Genomic DNA, 18082 nt, shown 5'->3' with positions numbered 1-18082 from the left:
TGTCATTTCAGCCTCTGTGACACTGGAAGGATACGGGCGACTCAGAGATTCCCTCCTTCCCATCACTGCAGGAAATAACTGTTACCTTTTGTCTGAGCCATGTATAGTTTACCTTCACATTCTATCCATCCACTTTTCAAAGTGTCATGTGATGAAGCATTCTCCATTGTCTGTACTTGGAGATGATGTTTTGACTTTAATCCTATATCAGAGTTGCATGAGTGCAGATGTAAGTGTCAAAAGACCTGGGAGAGGAATTCAAATGGATCCCAAACACAGTGTGATCATTGGGAGTTTAAATCCCAGGTTCCATCTACTGGTAAAGCCACTCTTACAAAGTATCTGTTTTGTCCCCCATTATGGGGATGCTAGGATATTAAACATGTTGTAAATAAGATAACTGACTATTGGAGACAGTGCTGAGTGAAGCAGGTTGAATGGATCAGAGGAGAATGTGATGGGAGGATCTCTTGTCCTGATTCTGAATAATCAGATATAACCTGCTCTGGAATTTCACTTAACACTTCCATTGTCATGTATTCTGTCTCTGTGGTATGGGTTTCTATCTTCCTGAAGGCTGTTTGGTCACCCAGTTGGATATTAGTTCAGTTTGATAGGATGGGCTCAGATTTATTGGAGAATTTAAGACAAATGACCATTTTCTAAAGTCCTCATTTATGATTTCAGCTTTGCTTTCCACATCCTCCATGATGACAAGGAGACAATTCATGCAATTGTGTCAACAGGAGAGAACTGTCCAATTTACTGGACATACTAACAAAGACACAGCAGTGATTCTCCACTCAGAAATGGTTAATAACAGCAGAACCCCAACTAACTGGAAGGAACTTCATATGATCACATTGTAGTTCAGTTGTTGAAGTCAATATTGTCTCAGATGATCTGGGGATAGAACTCCACATTAGGTGATTTTGAACTAGGCAAAATGCCTATGTATTTGGTTCTCAAATGATATGTACCTCAGGCCCAACAAAAGCTCTCTCCTAGCTAATCCTGTGTTACAGGGAATGCTGCCCTTCTTGGCGAGATGTTGAGGAAATAGAAGTGGGCTTTTTGTTGAATTTATCCTTTGTAGGTGTTGGAAAATGTGTATAAAATCACTGTTGGAAATCTAATAGCTGCAGAAAATAGCTATTTTTGAGTAGAATCTCCAGCTCTGGGTAATAAACAAAGATTATGATCCAGCCCTGTATCCAGTCCCTTGCCTGGAACTGTGCCACCAAATTAAAGAAAAGCTGAGCATGTTTCAAGCCAGGGCTTACTAACACTGTTGAGATTTGGAGCGGTTTTGTAAAGGATCTCTACTTCAGAGAAGTGTAAATTTACCCTAACCAAGGCCAAGGATTTGAAAGAACTGGAGTGGAAAGGGCACACACTCAGTTCTTGGTTTCCACCCCAGTAAAGGAAGCTATGATGACTAACGCCCAAGGAAAATTGTTTGTACAACTCCACTTACTAGTTCAGTGTCACTGGTTACAGTTCCAGAGTTCAGCCAAGGTTAGATTGAGAAGAGTAATTCAGGACTCTGGACTCAAAAATCCAGAGGGCAGCTCAAAAATCATGAGATGTTTAAAAATGCTCCCTTTGGGGTAGTGTTATTACTTTCTTGGTTTTTCTGAGACTCTTGGGCCATGTTTTCTGGCTGAACTTGAAGGCTAAAATGGACTTTTTAAAATAAACAAAATGAAAAGGGAGATTTTTGTATCCTCATTAGGCTCCTAGATTGGGGTCTCATTGTGTTGGGCACTGCAGATACCCCATCCAAGAGTGGGTGCCCTAGTTGGGCTGGCACTGCAGAGACCCTGACCGAGAGTGGGGGCCCTGATCTGCCAGGTGTTATACAACTCAGAGTGAGAGAGAGAGTCCTTGCTGCCAACAGCTCACAGGTGAAATAGACAAAAGTGTGGGAGGGCGGTTCCCATTTTACAGATAGGGAAACTGAGGCCCGAAGATGTGCTGTAATTTGTCCATGTTTGCACAGAAAATAATGGGACCAAACTGGGAACTGAATCCAAATTTTCTGAATCACAGCCTGGCCTTTAACCATGATCCAAGGCTGCAGATTGCATGGCAGAGGCCTCAATGGAAATTTTCAGAATCTCCATCATTGGAGGATTTTAAGAAGGGGTTATACAAACACCTGTCAGGATGGCCTAGGGATACTTGGTCCTGACTCGGGGTCCCTCCCTGCCCCACCTTTCTATATGATTCAATGGATCATCCTATTTATAATGACCAAACTTTTCTCTCTGGAATTATCCATTAAATGTTTATTATCCCCTCTGTTGCCTGGGGTAGAAATGGAAGAGGAGAAAACCTGTCTCAACAGAGGATGCAAACGTCAGTTTGTTCTCTTCATGTTTTACAGAAGCTTAGAGAGAGGAAGACACATTACCTGCCTAAGGTGGTAGAGAGGACAGAGAGTTTATTTCATTTTGGGCTGTGAATATAAGTGGAAGAGTGGCTGTCACTACCACCCAATGTGGGGCTTTAATGCATGACCAGCTGCCCAGTCTCTATGTAGAAGGAGCCCTGAGGGTATTTATTTGCGAGCTGAGGTTCCCTTTCCGACATTCGCCTTTTTCCTGATTATGTCTCCAGCGAGCAAACCGAGCTGTCACAAGGCTGGTTAGATGCTGCTTTCTAGCCCAGAGAGCTGGGGTTGATGTAGCATGCTGTCGCCATCAGCTGGTCAGAGAAACCAGGTGGAGGGTGGAATTTAGGATTATCCCACAATGGAGAGGTGCTGTTAGACTCATCTAGTGGAGAGAGTCTGAAAGCTTCTCAGCTCCCAGAGACGGGGCAGACAAGCTGGTGCCACACACACATTTTCACAGGGAATCAGGCCCCCCTTGGGAAAAACTCAAAAGAAACCCAGGCCCAGGAATGTCAGAGAAGGGAATCAGTTTGCGCTTTAAGAGGTGGGTGAGGTCCTTAGATCCTCCAGCGCCTGATAGAACCATTTGTGGGAAGGGCCAGGGAAGCGGAGGCGGACAAGGAGAAGGAAAAGGGCTTGCAGCTGTTGTGCAATCACCATGCTCCCAGCAGAAGGGTCCGGGAGTTCAGCACTTTGGCTGCTGGTTGAGGACACAGAACTCACAAGATGGCAAAGCTCAGAGTCCTGAGTCAGAATGTGATCAGCTGACACCCAGGGGAGCAACACCCTCCCTTGGTCTCTGTGCCAGAGTTCTATCAGCTCAGTGTCCTTCCTGCAAGAGTCGGCTGCTGAGAGGGTTGCGATGGGTTAAATGAAGGCAGAAGACAATTGTTCCTCATGGGTTTTCTTTGTATTGCTCTGTGATCCTGCTGGAGGAAGCTGAAGCATCATTTGAGTTTGTTTCAGTGGCTTGGATTGGGTTCAGGTTGTGACCCTGAGTATAGGGGTTCCTGCACTCTCTGCTCTTAGCCCCTCAGGGAGTGGACAATGGAGCTGCTTCAGAAATTGGACAGAAAGTAGCCTAAGGAAGTGTAGCATAAGTAAGAAGAAGAACAACATCATCTCTCCTTGGTGGTCTAGTGGTTTGGATTTGCATTTTCACAGCAATGGCCTAGGTTCAATTCCCAGTCAGGGAAAAGTGACTTCACATCAGAAAACCTTCAATTATTTTTTTCACTTCCAATTTAAACAAATCCATGTTTTTTCCTGGTTCCCCATCTTCTACATGATGTTGGGAAGGGCTTTGAGACCATATAAAATCAAAGCTTCCCACTGACTAGTAACAGAATATGGGCATGTTTCCTGTGTGCACCTGGAAGTCCAGGCTGCATGCCCTTTACACAAATAGACGTACACTATTCCCCTTGCTAGCTAGCCTATCCAACATTATAATAACAATAATAGACATTCAGGTTGACCTAAGATGATTTTTTTCCCAATTTTTTGCTGAAACAAAACTAAAAATCATTTTGGGTTAACCAAAATATTTCAGCAAATAAATATTCAGCCAAAAATTTTCATCCCACTCTTTGGAAGTAACTATCCTGGAGAAACTGATCATTAGCCTCTTCCATTCCTGAGGTCTAGCTGCTGAAGTGTTCTAAGCATGGACAATGGGCCTTTCACCTGTTGCCCACTGGTTACTACCTTGCCCAGGTAGCTACTGATGAAAGGGAATGTGATTTAGTGGCAGACCTACTTCTATCTCTCTGCCCAACTAGGATGTTTGTTTCAAATTGCTTGTAAAAATACAATAAATGCATTTTGTTGGTATCTAAACCTGAGATCAAGATAAAACATTGTGATTGTAAGTCAGTGAGAAAATCTCTGCTGAGTTCTACAGAAGGAAGGTTTTCTCATCAGGCTCTCACACAAGATAAAAGTTCTGAAGGTTCTTAGAGCTCCAGACACAGAGCCCAGAGTTTTCAGAAGGTCTCACGCCACCCCTAGAGCCAGAATTTCAGATGAACTCAGCTGCCATTTGGGCAACAAAATGTTGGCCAGGTTTTCAGAAAGCCTGAACACACTGAGGGCTGAGCTATTTTGAAAACAAAAGGTGGTAGCAGTTTTTAACTCAATCATCAGAAATGCTGCAAGAGCTCCTCCAATTTGCCCATCTCACAAGGAGACAAAACACAGTCAAATCTCCCAACCAACAAAGCTCACATCTACTCCCCTTTTCCATGGATATTTGCCTGACAGCTCCTAGGACCCATTCAACAAGACAGGAAATCCAAATTCAGTAAAGTCAAGGAAAAGTTTTTCACTGCAGGTTTCACTGACTGGGAAGGGTCATACAGAAAAGTTTGGTCATTTAATGCAAGACTACTAGGCTCTCCCTTATTCCATTCCTGTCTCTGTCATTTCCTTTTTCTCAGGCACAGGGAGTGACTTATGTCTGGATTCTCTCTGTCTCCCATCAGGTGTTGAGATAGTGAGTGAGAAAGAGGAGGAGAATCCCCAGCAGGAAGATGCTGAGCAAGTAGAACCATATGGGACGTTATCAGGAAGACCTAAAGGAAATGTTTCTGGGAGTTGTGCACTGCCAGAAAAGCAAAAGCCTGTGAGACTCAGCAGAGGCCAGAGGAAAATTTAAGTAGGCTCAGACCTTATTACACATGAGAGAATCAACTTGGAAGAGACACACTACACATGCCATGAGTGTGGGAAAAGCTTCAATGGGAGTTCAGACCTTTCACACATCAGGAATCCACAGAGGAGAGAGACCCTACATGTGCTCTGAGTGTGGGAAAAGCTTCAGTCGGAGCTCACACCTTACCTCACATCAGATAATCCACACAGGTGAGAAACCTTATGGATGCTCTGAGTGCGGGAAACACTTCAGTTGGCGCTCACATCTTATCAGACATCAGAGAATCCACACAGGAGAGACGCACTACACATGCTCTGAGTGCGGGAAACACTTCAGTCGGGGCTCAAGCCTTATCACACATTTGAGAATCCACACAGGTGAAATGCCCTACACATGTGCCGAGTGCGGGAAAAGCTTCAATCAGTACTCGCACATTATCACACATCAGAGAATCCACACAGGAGAGACGCCTACACATGCCCGAAAGGGAAAAGGCAGTCAGAGCTCTAGCCTGAGCAGACATCAGAGAATCCACACAGGAGAGAGACCCTACACATGCTCTGGAGTGTGGAAAACCTTCATTGAGCGCTCAGACCTTGTCAGACATCGTGAGAATCCACAGTGGAGAGAGACCCTACACGTGCTCTGCATTTGGGAAAGCTTCAATCAAAGGTCATTCCCTATTAGACATCAGAAAATCCAACTGGGAGAGAACTGTAAGAAATGCCTTGATTAGGGCTGGCCAAAGATTTGTTTTTTAAAAAAATCACATTTGCTAATTCCAATATAGTGATCTTTGCACCATCTTCACCGTGGTCTCTCAGCTCCCCCAGATGAGTTGCCTCTTTCTGCTTTTTGCAGCTCACCCTTCTTTGGGGTCAGTCCTGTGATCTTTTCTATCAGCTCCTTTCCTTTTGACTCATAGGAGCGTGCCCCCCTCCAGCCAGGAATGTTCATCAGCTCCAGGTGGGGGAGAGAGGTTTGATTCCCAACAAGCAACACTGAGGCAAAAGCTACCTGTGCCTTCCATCCACTAGGCTGCACATGGCGTTGGCTGCCATGTTAGTGATCTTGGTGTAAAAAGACAGTTATAGTTGTAGAGTGGATGCAGCCCAAGGGCAGTGGTTGGCATTAGCTTTCCCTGACCTGACCTAAACTCCATCACTTTTCCTAGTCTAAACAAACCCTGAGCATCACGGTTATACTGTTCCCCCATTTCACAGCAATTGTTAGTCATCGAGTTCCCCCTTTGGAAACAAATTGTTTCATTCCCAGTTGCTCTGATGTTGCTTCAGGTTGTGCTGGGGAGCAGATATTTTTCCTACCATTTTCCTCACTTAAAATATATTGAACTATAACGAAGAGCAGCAACAGGGCAGGGATAGGGGAAAATGTCATTTCACCCTCTGTAACAACAGAAGAAGATAGGGTAAGTCAGAGGGATTCCGTTATTCCCCATCACCATCCCAATCCTCTGTTGTTCAATCTGTTAGGTCAGTATTTTTCTAACGGTCTGGGAAGAGGATTCTAGTAAATGACTTTAACTACACGATACCCCTGCATTGGGCTTCCAAAGCAGTTGTGGCTAGGCCCTGCAGGAGGTTGCTCCTGAAGAGATCTCCTTCCTAATCAGGTGCATGTTGCCTTTTATTTGGGAAATGCAATTCCTATCTAGGTAGAGATGGGAAAATGGAAGTGATGTTTCTGTTCAGCTCAAATGGAGCTGGGAGATGCTGCAAATATGTAGAAAATGAAATCCCTGTTGAATGTGACATAGCTGCAGAAAGAGACCTATTTTCCATAGATACCTGACATTTGGTGTTTTACAGGGATTCTAAACCGCACCTGAATTTAGTCCCTAATTTAAATCTGTGCCACCAGATTAAAGAAATGAAAGGGCATATTTGGGGGAGTTGTGCCTCACTATCGCTACTGATCTGTTGTGTGGTTGGTGAAGAATTCTACACCAGAGACGTGTAAAATTACTCCAAGTAAGGTCAAAGATTTGACAAGAACTCAGGTAGAAATTGCAGGTAGTGGTGGTTGATTTTCACCCCAGAGATGGAAGCTATGGTGACCTGTGGCCTAGGTAAACTATTTTTAGAACCCTGCTCCCTAGTTAAGTGACATTGGACACACTCCTAAAGGACACCATGATTAAATTGGGCACAACTGTCTTTACCATTTGGATCCAAAGTTTCATGAAGCACAGAAACAGCTGATTCCTTCAGAGCCATTCCATGCCTATGGGCCCCAATCTGGCTGTCTTGTTGGACAAGAAGCACTTCCGTGCTGGGCAAACGATGGTAGCCAATGAGGGAATGTATCAGATCTGAAGTTCAGATTGCAGGATACTTGAATGCTGAGTCCAGAGTCTCTGGTTTAGTCCAGGCCTGCACAACTCATAAAGCGCGAGGCAATATTGCTCCAAAGAAAACAGCTGAGGGTTGAAACCCCCCCGGTCCCACTAACCCCCCCCCCGTGCTGCTGAAATACCCCCCAAATGCCACGCAGCCCTCCCAAAACAACCCCCGCCCCATGGAAACAAACCCTCCTTCCCCAGCACTTCCCTGCCAAAACAGGGGTATTGCACCGTGGTAATATGTTATAGCAGGCCCCTAAGGGAGTGTAATTAAGGTAAAAGAAAAATGTCCTTTTGCTAGAAGTAGAATAAGATCTTCCCCCCACGTTGTAATCAGTTGCCCTGTTGAATGAATGAGGTGGGACAGAGGAAGGTGTAGAAAGTCAGCCACTGACTCACCACTCGCCTTCTCAGCCCCCCCACCCCCCACTCACCTCCTCAGCCTCAGCCTCCACTGCCACCGGCTCACCCCGCCACCACTGCCTTCCTGCTCGCCTCTCAGCCCCCACAGCTCACCTGCCTGCCTGCCCGCCCCGCCGCCTCAGCCCCACCCCCGCAGCTCACCTGACCCCACTGCCTGCCCGCCCGCCGCCTCAGCCCCACCCCGCAGCTCACCTGACCCCACTGCCTGCCTGCTCGCCTCCTCAGCCCCCACGGCTCACCTGCCTGCCCGCCCGACGCCTCAGCTCAACTCCCCACCGCCAGCTCACCTGACCCCACTGCCTGCCTGCTCGCCTCCTCAGCCCCCACGGCTCACCTGCCTGCCCGCCCGCCGCCTCAGCTCAACTCCCCACCGCCAGCTCACCTGACCCCACTGCCTGCCTGCTCGTCTCCTCAGCCCCCACGGCTCACCTGCCTGCCCGCCCGCCGCCTCAGCCCCACCCCGCAGCTCACCTGACCCCCCCCACTGCCTGCCTGCTCGCCTCCTCAGCCCCCCACGGCTCACCTGCCTGCCCGCCCGCCGCCTCAGCTCTCTCCCACCGCCAGCTCACCTGACCCCCACCAATGCCCTCCTGCTCGCCTCCTCAGATCCCCACTCCCGGCTCACCTGCTCCCCGCTCACCTCAGCTCCTCATCCCCGGCTCGCATATTCACCCCTGCCACTGCCCTTCCGCTCTCCTCCTCAGCCTCCCACTCCGGGCAGTGATGAGCTGCCAAAATCTTAATAACCGGTTCCTCCTCACCCCACACCGGGTCATGGCCCACCCCCGCCCCTGGGACTTCTGCCCCATCCAACCCCGCATTACTTGACACCCCCAGGACCCCTACCCCATCCACCCTTCCCTGTCCCCTGACTGCCCCCAGTCACCCCATCCAACCCCTTCTCTCATTCCTGATGGCTCCTGGGACCCTTGCCCCATCTAACCACCCCTTCTCCCTGTCCCCTGACTGCCCCTGGAACCCCTGCCCTGATGGTTCATGTGGGAAGCCTGGGAGGGCCGAGAAGCAAATGGTGGCTCAGGCCCAGGGAGGCAGAGGGGAGGTGGGTGAGCTGGTGTGAGCGGTTCCCCTGTGCGCCCGGGTTACCTGCTGCGGTGCGGGCGGCCCGCCCACCCCAGCTCACCTTGTCTCTGTCTCCACCTTGCTGGACCTGAGCATGAAGCCACCAAACCGCTTCTCTTCCCGCAAGGCTTCCTGCAAACAGCTGATTTGCGGGAAGCAGGGGGAGGGGGAAAGTGGGACGGGCATTCAGGGGAGGCGGAGCGAGGTAGCTGGGGCCAGCCGCCAGCTCACCTGCTCCCCAGCCACTGCCTGCCCGCTCGTCTCCTCAGGCCCTCTACCCCGCCGCCGGCGCACCTGCCCCCCACCACTGCCCACCCGCCACCTCCTCCACCCCCTTCCTCACCAGCTATTGTGTCATACAGGAGACCTGTGCTATGTAGGGGTCAGATTAGATGCTCTAATGGTCTTTTGTGGCCATAAAGTCGACTAATTTCTGAAAACTGAGTGTAGCATTGGGAGCAGCATCTGATGTTTTCTGGTCTATCCAGCTTGCTTCCTAGAACGAATGTTCCTGAGTGGGTGATCCACAGGGAGTAGCTCAAACCTCCACAGATTTGGGGTTCATAGGAATGGAGCAACTCCTTTGATTGTCCAACAGGTACATTCCTAGGGGTTAAAGCAAAGAAACAGTGAAAGTATATGGCAATAAAGATTGTTTTCTGTGTGTCTTAAGGCAGGCATTGGTCCCTTGGAAGGGAGGTGGAAGGATGCCATATCTTATACTAACATGCCAACTTTTCCTAAACTTAAGGCTGGATCAGTGGGAAGAACGTCTCCCTACAGAAGAGACTAACACAATAGGAACAGGGATTCTTTGTTCAATCTGCAACTCTGAATAAGACACAATCATTTAGTTCTTAGCTCCAACACCTGGCAATTTTCTGACCAGGCCTATCTTAGCAAGCAAGGCTTTCTGTTTACCCAGCTTTCTCTTAGCTGATCACTATTTGCTAGGCCTCTGGTCCCTTGACCATACTCTGGACTTTGGGTCTGGAAAAGAGCTGGCACAATCCATAGACGAGGTTGTTATATAAACTGCACATGGATTTTAACCATTCACATACAGTAATGGCAAAGTTCTTGATTCAGGCTTGTAGCAGTGATGGAATAAACTGCAGGTTCAATTCAAGTTTCTGGAGTCCATCCACAGCTGGGCTAGGCCATTCAATCCTTTGTACAGAGCTTCAGTTTGTAGCAAAGTCCCTCCAGGGGTATGAAGCAGGACTGAAGACAAGATGGAGATGAGGCATCAGCCTTTTATAGTCTCTTGCCATGTGGTCTTTGCTTTCTTTGTCCCAAGGACACTCTATCCAGCATGTGGCATAGAAAACCTTAGAGTTCTGTCCATAGGCAGGTCCCTGCATACCTTGCTGAGTGACAAGGATATCTGCCTTCTCCCAATGGGTCGATTGTATAGCTGATGGTCCTTAATGGGCCATCAAGCAGGATAGGCAGAACTGACACCAACTTGTCTGGCTGGGGTGTTCCCTGAAGCAGAGCACAAGTTTGAAATATGGACCGCATAAAGCCAATATTCATAATGTCAACTACAAGAATGATACACATCTAGAGATAGCATAATTATAATCAGCCAATCAGAACCTCTCCATAGACCCCTTACACGACAACCTTTCTATAATATTGGCTGCAAATATAGAACAGTGGTCACAACGGTGATCTATACAGTTACAGATTATGTCGATAACGTTACAGGAGGTGACACGGCATCAGTGAGACTGATACTGGAATAGCCTCCAGTTTTGGTGTCCTCATTTGAAAAGATGTTGTGAAATTGAGCTGGGGCAACAAAGAGCCACCAAATGTTCTGAGGGCTGGAGAAAAATGCCTTCTAGTGAGCTATTGAAAGAGCTCATCCTGTTTAGCTTATCAAAAGAAGATTGAAAGGTGACTTCATTGAAGTGTTGAAGGGCCTTAATGGAGAGAAAAGATTGGCTATTAAAGGGCTCTTTAATGTAGCAGAGAAAGGCATAAAAAAACCCAGTGGCTGGACGGTGAAAAGAGACAAATTCATATTACAACTAAGGCACAAATATTCAACAGCGAAGATGATTCACCACAGGAGCAAGCTACCAAGGAAAGTGGTGGATTTGCCATCTCCTGATGTCATTTCATGAAGACTAGATGTCTTTCTGGAATGTGCTTGCCCCAAAAGTAGCTCTTGTGTCATACAGGAGGCCTGTGATATGCAGGGGTCAGATTAGATGCTCTAATGGTCTCTTCTGGCCATAAAGTCGACTAATTTCTGAAAAACTGAGTGTAGCATTGGGAGCAGCATCTGATGTTTTACTGTCTAGCCGGCTTGCTTCCTAGAATGAATGTTCCCTGAGTGGGGTGATCCACAGGGAGTAGCTCAAACATCCAAAGTGCCTGGGCAGGGGCAGGACATTAGCACAGCAAGGGAGGGGTGTGGCAGTGACATCACAAAGCCTTTTGCAGGACCTCAGACTATTGATCAAAGGTGGTGGGGAGGTGGTGACCTCACAGAGAGATGCTGACATCAGACAGGCAGGACAGGGCGAGGGGCCTGGGAAACCTCAGAGACCCTGTGGCTTTGCTTCAGCAAGTCTCCTTCTCGAGGTCTCTCTTTGAGGACTGAGAGAGTATTTGGATTCACATATATGAGCACCAGGAGGAACCTCTTTTGAGTTTTCTCCTTCCCTTTTCCTGATTTTACTAGAGATCAGCCATCCCTGTTTAGAAGGTAAGAGCCTCCTCAAGGTTTGAAACCTGTTCAGTCTGATCCATCTGGTAACGAAGTCTAAGCATGGAAAACACGAGTTTAAGGAGGCAGAATTTTATTCCGCACCTGGGATTTTGTCCCCTAGAATTACTGGAGACATTAGGGTTTATCCTTTGTGTTTCACCTTTTCCTCCATCCCTTCCTCCTTTCTCTTCTCTTGCTTCTTTTGTCCTTTCACCTGTTTCCCTCCCAACACCAAGAGCGGGGTGTGTGTGTGTGTTGCAGGGGAGTGCTCGGCAGCTCCCACTGTGGGAGATCCACTCAAAAATGTGGGGCTGAAATAGTGCTCGGGCAGTGATCCCCACTGGTGATCTGGGCCATCCTTTGGGCTCTCTGGTGAGAACCCTCAGCTTCCCGTCCTCAGTCTCTACCCTGATTGGCTGAGCAGGGGGTTATTGACAGGGAGGAGACTCAGGTCCTTGTTGTTCTCTTTTAAGACCAAGGAAATAAGTCAGAACCAGTCATATGTTTGATGAATTTTGCTGCTTCTCTGCATTAATGGTCTCTGAGCAGTTCATGATTCTCTCTAACATTGCAGTTCTCCTCAAATACTTGCTGAATAATTACTGTGCACTGTTGTTGGTCTGGAGCTCATCTGAGAACACTTTATTCAGGTCATTCAATGTGTGAAATTCAAGATCTGATGGTTAGTTTGAAAATCAGGGCTCTTGGGTCCTATTCCCAACTCTGCCACTGCCTGCCTGTGTGACCTAAGACAAGTCAATTCTCCTTTCTCAGCCTTTGCTTCTCCCTCTTTCCAGTAGGGATAATAATGATCCGCTCCTACCTACCTTATGGTATGTGGAGGCAGGGTTGGCACTAAGTTTTTTGCCTCCCCAAGCAAAAAAAATGTTGTCTGCCCTCCCATCGCCCTGCTGCCCGAGCCCTGGGTTCTCCCCTCCCCACACCTGCACCCCCTGCCTCCCTAGCTCTGGGCCTCCCACCCCTCGCCCCCCCCTGCTGCCCCAGCCCAGGGCGCTCCCCCACACACCCTCTCCGGCCCCAGCTCTTGACTCTCCCCTTCCCCCCTACCAGTGCTCCCCCACCCACACACACCCTGCTGCCCCAGCCCTCGGCTCCTCCCCCCACCTGCACCCTCCTTCCGCCCCAGCCCTGGGTCACTGGTAACTTGCTCCCAGTTTAATAGAATAGAAAAAAGAGAGGATTGAATGTGTAACAGGGAGTTTGGTAAATCTTGGTTATTTTATTTTTGCAACAGGCTCCTGTCCACCTCCAGTAGAGTTTTCAGTCCCAATGGCAACTTACTTACCAAATGTAATACAGACTAGTCCATGCCTCCCAAGTGGATTTGGTTCTTGTTCTTCTGCACATTGTAGCCCGTGGAGGACAAGGACCTGCAAATGTGTCTTCACGTGCCTTTTTTTCATTGATGAAAACATAAACTAGACCCTTAGAGGATTGGAACTGATTTCAGCTGGGGAACATGTTTGCTAGATTTTTATGCATTTGCACAGGAAAATGTTGAGTGTTTCTGTTTATCCCTAGTCAGTGGAGCTCCTGAACATAATGGAAATGCAATTATTTTTTGTTGAAGGACCAGGCTTTTAAGGGGGCATTTGGATTTGAACCAAAGCCCCTTGAAGCTGCAGTCAAACGCTCTACCACTGAGCTATACCCCCCTGACAATTACATTGGCAAGTCAGTGATCTCAAGGATCTTGAAACCTGAGAGTGGAGTTCATTTCTTCCACACCAGTATTGCTGTCTGTGCATCCTGGAGCTTTGGGGTGAGTGGGAAACGCCCACAACTAGCTTGTCAGTATCAACAAAGGAGCAGCCGACATCAGGACCAACGAGACGTGCTGGTGGCCCATCAGGAAGAACCCACTCTCCCAGAGACTTCTCGGCGAGGGCACGGTACACAATGGGGGCTACCTACCCGCCACGTCCCATCAAGGGTCTTTCTAGTCCCACTTTAGTGTTACCCAATTTCTAATCAGTCTTTGGCCCAGATTCCCTCCCTGAGCGGCACCAGCACATACCTGGGCCCCCTGCTAGTGTCAAATCTGCCTTGAGCTGGGACCCAGCTTGGCAAAGAGCCTGCAGCCCTCTGTGCTGGGGAGGAGAGCAGCCCTGGCACTGGGCAGGGCAGCCCTGAGGGAATGAACCCAATGTGCCCGTGAGGCCCTGATCCAGAACCTCTGCCAGGCAGCTCGTGCTGCTCGGGCGTCTCTAGTCTCTGGCGAGGATTCAAAGCTTCTCTGCTCCAGGGGAACCCCTGGGGGAGGGAGGCAGGGCTCCTGCAGGATAAATCTTCCTGCCGGCAGAGCTCTGGTCCCCTCCTCATGGGCACAGGGCGTTGCACACGGCACCCACCACATGCACACACCCCTTTGTGGGGAGAATCAGCTCCGGGATATTGGGGTCAAACCCCCCCACCTCCTCCCTGCAAACCTTCTCCTGGCTTCAGTGAGGGAATGGGGGCGTGAGGGGCTAGTTCGGTAACAGCAGCAGCGTGGCCGTGGGGCTCGGCCGGTGGCTGGGGCCAGTTGCCTGAGCATGAACCCAGCCGACCCCAGGAGATGGACCCGGGTCACCAGCCCAACCCACCACGCGGCTGCTGCCGCTGCCCCGTTAGTGCGCGAGCTCCCACAGACCACGCTGGGGAGAGCCCCCAGCTGCAGGGGAGATGCCCCTGAGTGCCTGGCAGGGCCCAGCTCCTGGCTGACCTGCCCTGCTGGGGGTCAGGGGGCTGGGTGACAGGGGGGCATTGGCTCTGGGGTGGGACTGTCACTTCCTCCCCTGCCAAGCCAACAGGATCACAGCAAACGAAACCAGCTCGGCCGGCAGGGGAAGAGTTCAGTCCAGGGCCTGGTGCATTCTGGGAGCAGGGGCGGGGCAGAGAAAGGGCAGATACGGGGCAGCTCTGAACACTCTGCGCAGAACTGCCTGTCCTGTCCCGCAGCCCCTGGTACAGGGGGCTTTTCGCCATAGTTTTAATCAGGCCAATAAATTGAACCACACCCCTGTTAAATCATTGCTCAGCCCGAGTCCTTCACCCACATTTCTTAGGGCATTGGGTGTTTCATTTCCTGCCTCCATTTCACACAGAGACACAATTTTCTTTGCACAGATCCATGAACAGCAAAACCTCCCTGTGTCTCTGGTCTGAGCCAGGGCATTCGATTCCAGTGAACCCTTCTCTCCTGCAGTGGCAATGGTCAGACAGAGGGGACGTGGCACCTGCATCCCTGCCAGGGAGATATTGGCTCGGCTCTTTCTTTCTGCTGCTGTTGTTAGTCCATGAAACATCAAGGGTGGAATGCAAGGCTCAGTTCATGCACCAGCCCCTTGAAAAATTTCAGTGCCCCAGAGAAATCCTGCCACCTGATATTGGAATGATGTGCTGGAGATTTGACTAGGAAAGGGACTGTCTGAATTGTCAGAGTGGGGAATGAACAACAATCTACAGCAATGTCATTAACACAAACACACTCTCATCCTGCTCCAGCCGGAAGGGAAATGGGCAGGAATTCTCGCTGTTCACCCAAGGACACACTTACACTGATGCACAGCCATGAATGTGCTGGGGAAGCTGGTCTGAGCAAACAATTTGAAGAGACAAGTCAGTGAGAACTGAATTATCGTGTAGTAAAACAATTATACATCAAGTAGTTGTGGCCGAGTGGTTAAGGCGATGGATTAGAAATCCATTGGGGTTGCCCCGCAGGTTCAAATCCTGCCAACTACGCAAGCACTGCACTGTTGTTATGATTACTCTAGTTTTAGTGCCTGAGCATTCACAGTGCAAACTGGAGCTAAATCTAGTTTCACTCTGTCTACACTTAAAATGCTGCTGTGGCACCTGCTATAGCACTCTGGAGTAGACAGTCAGTAGAGAGGTTTTCCCATCCCTGTAATAGCTGCATTGACAGAACAATTCTTCCTTTTCTTTAGCACTATCTAACCAGGGCTTAGGTCACTGTAACTATATGGGTGGACAGGGGGTTTCATACCCTGAGAGACGCCGCTCTGCCAGTGAAGTGCCCAGCGTACACCAGCCCTTAGATCCCTTTTGGTATTTCAATGCAGGCACTGACCTGTGAGAGGAAAACATCAGCTCACAAACACACAGACTGAATTCCACATTTAATCTCGCTGCACTTTCCAGAAAGTCACAAAATTCAATTCATTCTTGCTAGGACAGAGAAAAATAATTGACACTAAGTTTTGTCTTGGTTAAATAAAATTAAGTGTTTAATTAATATAGTAAAAATCTGTCCTGATTCCTCTAACTAACACCACAGCGTGAAATAGAACAGAGACAAATCTTGTCAGTGATGACTAATTTTGCAAGTGATCTTCCCATTATTAATTTCCATGCTGCCCCCATTGGAGGTCTGGGCATCTCCAATGTCATAGCTCTGCATTCACCTTCCCTTAGAATTGTTATCGGACATTGGCCTTTCTCTGCAGCATGGGGCTCGGGTCACTTGCTGGAGGATTCCTGCACGTTGAAGTTCTTAAACCACGATTTGAGGACTTCGATAACTCAGACATAGGTTAGGGTTTGTTACAGGAGTGGGTGGGTGAGATTCTGTGGCCTGCGTTGCGCAGGAGGTCAGACTAGATGATCATAATGGTCCCTTCTGACCTTAAGTCTATGAATCGATTAATCTATTCCCAAATTTGGAAAATTGTGCAGTTCAGAATATGAATAGTGACCCCGTCTCCTTCCTGCACCTGCTCTACATTGCTCCACAGCAGCTTCTCCACCTGCAGTCACCCCAGCACTGCAGTGCAGCTGCCCAGGGTTCAGCAGGAGCCCCTGGCAAGGACCGTGGGTGCAGCTAACAGCCCGGTGTGCCTGGCAATGAGGCAGCTGTCAAAAAGCAACGCCCCCCCCCGGCCAGAAGTCGGGAGTGGGGTCCCCAATTAGAACATCATGACCCGCGGTAGAAAGCCACACGTGTCAGTTGTATTTTCACAGGAGATGCAAAATCAAGTGACACCAATTTTTAAGTTGAGTAAATAAAGTTGAGGTGATAGTTATTAACTTCCCAAAAATATACTAAAGATCCCTCAACATAACACCTGAAGGTGAAATATGAACAGAGACAAACCTTGTCAGCAAAGGCTCATTTCCCAAACTATCCTCAAAATGTGACTAATTCCCACCCCTCCTCCACAGGAGCTCTGTGCAGTGTAACTGTTCTGCAGGCAGCTTCCCATTAAATGCTGTTGTGGGACATTCCCAGGCCTGGAAATGTACCAACGACAGAATTTGAAGAGCAAACCTGGCTCCCCGCACCAGGCGGGATTTGAGTGTTTTGTCTTTGTCACTTAGTCTTTGTCAATAGTACAGACGCCAGGGGCAGGACTCCAGGCTCTGCTTGAGGGATCCTGGCACATGGCTGAGGGAGGAGAAAGGATTGTAGATTCTCACCTGCCCTCTGGAGAGGAGGTAATAATTGAAGGGGGCATTTCCCACTCCTCCCCTCCTTAGTGTCCCTGGGCTGGAATTCTACATTCCACAGGGCCAAATGAGGGGGTGATGCCATGTGGTTAATGAAAACCAGGGCTCCAGGTGAGATTTGAACTCACAACCTCAGCATAGCTTCTCTCAGCACTGCCCTGTAAGTACTGTGCACTAACCAATTGTACCACTGGAGCACCTGTTGGATAGTATTTTCTGAAACCCCCCTAGGCTGATAAAGCCAAGGCGTGACCCCCAAAACATTCTCAGTGGGGCTGGGAGCAGGTAGCGACAAGTGTTGTACTTGGTGGGGTGGATTCTTCTTAAGGGTCCCAGGCCCCATTTCACCCTTTTGTTCTTCCCTGGGTAATAACAGAGCTGGTTAAGACTCAATGGAGAGTCTTGCTGCAGCCCAACAGATCTGAAATCACTGATAACCAGCTCTAAGCATTAGTCCTGCTTTGGGACAGGGTCTCTCCTGCAAGAAACTGCCCAGTCTGCGCTAGCAGTGAGGCTCCCTCACTAACAGCTGAAATCAGGGAGAGCTGTGTGAAGTGCAGGGCCCCAGGGGTGCCTGAACAGGGGGGAACAACACCCCAGGGCTTTTAAAAATGGGAGGGCTCTGCCTTGCCACTTTCTAATGACCATAAGGGCGAGTGAGGGTGGGGAGGGGACGGAGAGCAGTGAGCGGGAGGAGGGGTCTTGGGGGATGAGGCAGCGTAGGAGCCTCTTGTGGAAATATCTCCTGCCCCCCTGCCAAAAGGAGCCCCTTGAGTGGGAACGGTCAGAGGCCCCACTCGGGGGCTGGCCCTGCTTTCCTACCTGCTTTTCAACTGCTGCAAAAACATCCCGAGCAGAGAAGCAACGGGCCAAAATACTTTTAAGCAGCTGCCAAAGTAGCTCAGTTGGGAGAGTGTTAGACTGAAGATCTAAAGGTCCCTGGCTTAACCCCAGCCTCTGGCAGCTTGT

General features: G+C 49.1%; 3 non-coding genes and 1 pseudogene across 3 annotated transcripts; 1 reads left to right on the top strand and 3 right to left on the bottom strand.

The window, feature by feature from the left end:
* Positions 1–18082, bottom strand: part of LOC120384959 — a 106414-nt pseudogene that overhangs the window by 20621 nt on the left and 67711 nt on the right.
* On the bottom strand, positions 13246–13317 carry TRNAC-GCA. Its single transcript has one exon. It is a non-coding gene; the product is annotated as a tRNA-Cys (tRNA).
* Positions 15309–15388, top strand: TRNAS-AGA. Its single transcript has one exon. It is a non-coding gene; the product is annotated as a tRNA-Ser (tRNA).
* TRNAV-UAC lies at positions 17217–17310 on the bottom strand. Its single transcript has 2 exons — positions 17273–17310; positions 17217–17252 (listed from the first exon to the last, which is right to left on the bottom strand). It is a non-coding gene; the product is annotated as a tRNA-Val (tRNA).

The sequence above is a fragment of the Mauremys reevesii genome, linkage group 17 (genome assembly GCF_016161935.1).
Source record: "Mauremys reevesii isolate NIE-2019 linkage group 17, ASM1616193v1, whole genome shotgun sequence".
NCBI classification, from domain to species: Eukaryota; Metazoa; Chordata; order Testudines; family Geoemydidae; genus Mauremys; species Mauremys reevesii.
The sequence above is the reverse complement of the archived record's forward strand: the minus strand, read 5'-3'. Positions and strand labels throughout refer to the sequence as shown.